The sequence below is a fragment of the Lutra lutra genome, chromosome 11 (genome assembly GCF_902655055.1).
Source record: "Lutra lutra chromosome 11, mLutLut1.2, whole genome shotgun sequence".
Taxonomy (NCBI): domain Eukaryota; kingdom Metazoa; phylum Chordata; class Mammalia; order Carnivora; family Mustelidae; genus Lutra; species Lutra lutra.
In genome coordinates, this window is record NC_062288.1 from 87,207,843 (window position 1) to 87,213,842 (window position 6,000).

Consider the following 6,000-nt stretch of genomic DNA (forward strand, 5'->3'; position numbering starts at 1 on the left):
AAAAAACTATGTGCTCCTGGTTTTTCATAAAGGGACTGCCTTTATTATAAAGGGATAATTTAAATAAAAAAACCAACATTCACATGAAATAGTCACACAGTTGAGATAAAAACTGAATACTGCCCTAAATTTACTGGAGTAATTCCACAATTGCCAGCTTCGCTCTTTCTGTTTCGCTTTGATCTTGGTTGCAAATTTTTAAATTTCACTGTATAATGTAATTACTTCCATGTCCCTAGGGTTCATCCACAGAACAATGTTTTTCCTTGTCCACACCCAACCTTCTGAGCTATGTATGACAGCAAAACATCACATAAAAGAATTCAGAAGCATAAACAAAGGAAAAAAAGTATACAGAGCGACAATGGCAGGATGAAAAAAATTCACGTTTTTTCCAATTTCCTAACTGAAGGCCAACACATTTCGTACACAGCCAAGACATGAAGCACAAACAATCCAATTTATCTTTAAGCCATACTAATTGTTCAGGACCGCTGAGAAACTAAACTTCTACATTTGTTTGATACAAAAGATTTATAGACACAGTTGCAGAGAAGAAGGAAAACAAAATAAATACATCAAAATTCTCAGATACAGACAAAGAAGAAAGGTTGTTGACTGGGAATGTAAATCCATAATGATGCATGTCAGCAAAAGCTTTCACATCTTAAAATTCAAGCCCTTCCTTTTCATCACTGTGTTTTGAGTATCTCTTTCTCGTGACACTGTCAAAACAGTCTTTGCCTTTCCACATTTTCCCAGCAATCCACTCATTCCGAACTTCTCCACCACATTTTAGAAAGGCGTTCAGAGCGCAGCTCAGGTTAGCAACGACACAGGAGCTCCCTCTTGTGGTACAAAAGGGAACTGCCTATGGACACAGGCACTTAAGACCAAGAAGTTATTTTTTTTTTTTTATCTTTGGAGGAGGTATTTCATTATCCTCATTTTATAGGCAAGGGAACAGCCTGAGGTCCAGCAACTTACTCCCTCAAGATATTTCAACCAGGAATACATTTAAAGCAGGACTGACCACTTATTACTAAAAGATCAGTCTGAAGTAATAGGCAGAACCTAATTTTAACTTTACTGTTTTGATGTGGTCTCAAAGCAACTGTTTACATAGTATCTTTGGTTTAATGTACATTCGTGATCACTTAAAAAAAAACCAGAAAAGTAAATAATGGGCAAAGTTTTTCATGAGAAAGGAGTTATTTTCCAAATTACTCTTCAATCTTCTCAAAAAGTATAAAATATGGTACTATTTTGTGTATCACAAATCTACTTTCAAAAGAAGCACAAGGCAGAAATAAATAGAATCTCTAAAATAATTGTCATCCTTGTTTACATGATAAACTCAATGGACATGACTAAGAATATATATTTTGTGTTAATGCCATGTCAAAAAAAATTTAAATCTGTTGATGTCTAAATCCCTTTACAATGAATCTTTAACATGAATTAAAACGATTAAAAGTACCTCCTTTAAGATGCAACATGGGGGGTTAAGGGGGTATGAGAAGAGTAAATGAAACAAGATGGGATTGGGAGGGAGACAAACCATAAGTGACTCTTAATCTCACAAAACAAACTGAAGGTTGATGGAGGGAGGGGGGTTGGGAGAGGGGGGGTGGGGTTATGGATATTGGGGAGGGTATGTGCTATGGTGAGTGCTGTGAAGTGTGTAAACCTGGCGATTCGCAGACCTGTACCCCTGGGGATAAAAATATATGTTTATAAAAAATAAAATTTAAAACTTAATGAGAAAAAAAAAAGTACCTCCTTTACAAGGTTGTTTTAAAAGTTAAAATGAGCCAATACACATAAAGGATTGAGCGGTCTTCTCTAAAATTTATCCGTTTTCATCTTCTTTATAGAGTATACCTTATAAATGACCAAAAAAATAAACTAAAGGAACAATTAAATTTTTTAATGTGATAGATTTTCATGGGCAAGGATTTGTACTCTCTGTAATTACCCTGTTTTCAAGAATGATTCTACCTGTAAACATGAGACAGACTATAGCCCGTGATAACTGCACGCACACACAGCCGGCCAAGACCTTGTCAGTTTCCACTTTCCTCCCTAATTCTCCAAGTGTGTCCTGCCAAAGCTGGACAGTGGGTCACAGCATCATTTTTAAAGTTCAATCAAGTATGTGCAAACAGCTGCATTCCTCCAAAGTGAATTCTCGTTTTTCCCAAATCAACAAGCGAAACAAATACAAGCCCCAGGGGTCTTACATTCCCACCTCAAGGAATGATACACCATCACCTGCTGAGATACGGAAAGTTGAACCAATCCCCGGCTCTTTTTTTTCTCCCATATCCTTCAAATTCAGCTAGTCTCAAAGTCAAAAGTCAGTCACTGAATCTCTTCACTCTTCTCTCTTCTTTAAAGCCAATGTCTCCAGCAAACTTCCCCCCACCTGGTTAATAGCCAAGTCCTATTCATCCTTCAAACCTCAGCTCTCCACATGCCTTTCTCCAGAGCCTTCCCAGCTCCTCGCCGTAAGTGCCCGTAGTCGCTACTGAGGCAGGTTAGGTTATCAGCCTCCCACCTCTACCCCCTCTCCCTACTTCTGTTATCTTTGTAGTTGTATCTCATCTTCAGAGTCTCTGACTAATATGAGTGTTCCCTAAATCTTTGTTGAATAAAGGGTTTACTTGCTGGGAGGGAAAAGGAGGAAAAGTAGCATTTGGTTAAATAGCTATTTGGGAAAATGAATGAATGACTTCCCGTTAAAGCACTGGTTGTTTCCAAAATAAATTTTTCAAATTTGCACTGCATGAGGCAGAATCATGGACAACACATTCCAGGGTTGTTGATTATTCATCAAAATTCAGCAACTTTGTACCAGAAAGAGATGCACTTTGACCTAAAGAAGTAAAATTCAGGGGCGCCTGGGTGGCTCAGTGGGTTAAAGCTCAGGTCATGATCCCAGGGTCCTGGGATCGAGCCCCGCATCGGGCTCTCTGCTCGGCAGGGAGCCTGCTTCCTCCTCTCTCTCTCTGCCTGCCTCTCTGCCTACTTGTGATCTCTGTCAAATGAAATGAATAAAAATCTTTAAAAAAAAAAAAAAGAAGTAAAATTCAATTTCCTGCTTTATATATGAAGATACGCAGGAGGTGAAGGCATGAAGGCACTAGCCCCTGAGATTCTGGTCCCTAGTCTGGTGCAGAACATGGCCAGGCCCAGCCAGAGAAGTGCTCTAGAAGAACTTCTCTTGGTTGCACTCTATATCCCCATTCCCCACACCCACGGGATCTTAACGTCCAGAGGACCTGCTATGTCCACCTGTACGGGGCTGGGGACAGGTGGACACCTACAAGGGTATGCCTTTCTGTATCTAGATCATGCAAAGGTGTTAGGCTGCCATAAATTTCCTTCCTGATAACCTACCTCCACACATTTGAACCACTTTACACGACCAGAACATTAATCTAAGAAACTACCATTTCTTCCAGTGGGGGAGGTGGGTGTTAATAGTTTAATAAACATAAAACCAATGTTCACATGCTAGGGAAATACAGTTGTTAATGGCCACTAAATTCTGTGAAAGACAACTAATGATGATTTGTTTTACAGTGAGAACCCGAAGAGTACTTGACATAGAACATGAATTTAATGGGTCTCACCAGAGTATTCCAAACCGATATATTACAATGAAATCAGCCTATCTAGTCCAACTTCTTGAATGGTCACCTTACAAGAATTTAAAATTCTGAGTGGCTACTCACTTTTTTAATGGCTTTACTGAGGTATAATCTACATGCCACAGACGTCATTCATTTTATGTGTAAAATCAGATATGCTCTGGTACATTACTACAGCTGCACAACTGTCACCAAGAATGGTTCCATCACCCCAACAGTTCCCTTGTACTTCTTTGGGGCCAGTCTCTGCTCCCACTGTGGCCCTCTAGGCAACTGCTAATCTGACCTACAGCTTTGCCTTTCCTAAAATTCTCACAAAAATGGTATCATACAATATGCAATCCTTTGTTTCCGGTTTCTTTCACTTGGCATAAAGTTTCTGGGATTTACCCATGTCGTAGCATGGCTCGATAGCATGAATTAGTGCTTCATTCTTTCTCACGGCTACATAATACTCCGTTGTAGGAACACAACACACTTTGCTTATCCATTCACCAGCTGATGAACTGGATTGTTTCCAGTTTTTGTCTATCACAAATAACACTGCTATGAACATGTCTTTGGTTTTTGAACGGGCACAATTTTTACAACCTCATTCAGGTAGAATTCATATGTAATAAACTGTACATATTTGAAATGTACAATTTGATGAATTTTGACATACGTATACAGCCATGAAACTACTGTGCATAATCAAGATGATGAACCTATAATCACCTCCGATGTTTGGTGTGCTCCTCCCTTTAGAATCCTTTTCTCCCTCCTCCCTTACGCCATCCACTGATCTGCAACCAACGGCCTGCTCTGTCATAATGAATCAGTGTGCATTTTGTAGAGTTTCACCTAAATGGAATCAGACAGTATTGGTACTTGTGGGGCTGGGGTGGGGGGGAGATTAGCTTTATTCATGCAAAATATTCTGAGATCCATACATGCTGTTTGAGTGTATCAAGAGTCCATTCCTTTTCATTACCGAGGAGTGTGCCATCGAACGATCATGCCAATTTGCTCACCCATTCATCTACTGATGGACACTTACACACAATTTTCAGTTTCCGACAATCACAGATAAAGCTGTTAGGAATACTGCATGTAAGTTTTTGTCTAGATACAGGCTGTTACTTCTGAGGACCCAGGTGGGGATGGACCTGTTGGGTCATACATCAAGTGTGTGATGAACGTTTTAACAAACGGTTTTCCAACAATGGCTGTACCATTTTATATTCCCACCAGCAATGTGTGAGCTTCCTAGATTTTGTGTGGTTTTTTGTTTTGTTTTTTTACATGCTTGCCAAAACATGGACTGTCTTTTTAATTTTAGCCATTAGAGAGCATGTATAGCAATATCTTATTATGGATCTAATTTGCCCTTCCCTAATGATTAATGATGCTGAAAATTTTTTTGTGTGTGCATTTACCATTCATGTACCTTCTCTGGTGATATATCTCTCCAGATCTTTTGTACATTTTTTTCAAAATTATGATTAAATTGTGATTAAGTTAATCAGTCTTATGACTGAGTTTTATGAAATTTCTTTATGTATCTTCAAGATACAAATCCTTCATCAGACATCTGCTTTGTAAATATTTTCTCTAAGTATGTGGTGTGACTTCTCATTTTAACAGTGGTGTCTTTTGAAAAGCAGAACTTTCATTCTGATGAAGTCCAGTTTATCCTTTTTTCTTTTATCTACTTCATGCTTTTTATATCTTATTAACTAAGTCTTTGTCTAACACAAGACACAGAAACGTCCTGCTATCTTTTCTTCTTTACGTTTCCTATGATCCGCCTTAAGTTCATTTCTGCGTGTGTCGTAAAGATCTGGGCACATTTTAGTTCACATGGGTGTCCAACTGTGGCAGAACTCTTTGCTGAAAAGATGATGTTGTCCCTACTGAATCATATCAGCACCTCTGTTTAAAAGTCATGGGTGGGGGGGGGCACCTGGGTGGCCCAGTGGGTTAAGCCTCTGCCTTCAGCTCGGGTCATGATCTCAGGGTCCTGGGATTGAGCCCCGCGTCGGGCTCTCTGCTCAGTAGGGAGCCTACTTCCCCCTCTCTCTCTGCCTGCCTCTCTGCCTACTTGTGATCTCTCTCTCTGTCAAATAAATAAAATCTTAAAAAAAAAAAAAGTCATGGGTGGGGTGGCTCAGTCAGTTAAGCTTCCGACTCTTCATTTCGGCTCAGGTCATCACATCAGGGTTGTGAGATTGAGCCCCACATCGGGCGCCATGCTCAGCAGGGAGTCTGCTTGAAGATTCTCTCCCTCTGCCCCTCCCCCCACCTGCTCAGACATACACCTCTCTCAAATAAATAAATCTTAAAAAAAAAAAAAAAGAAAGAA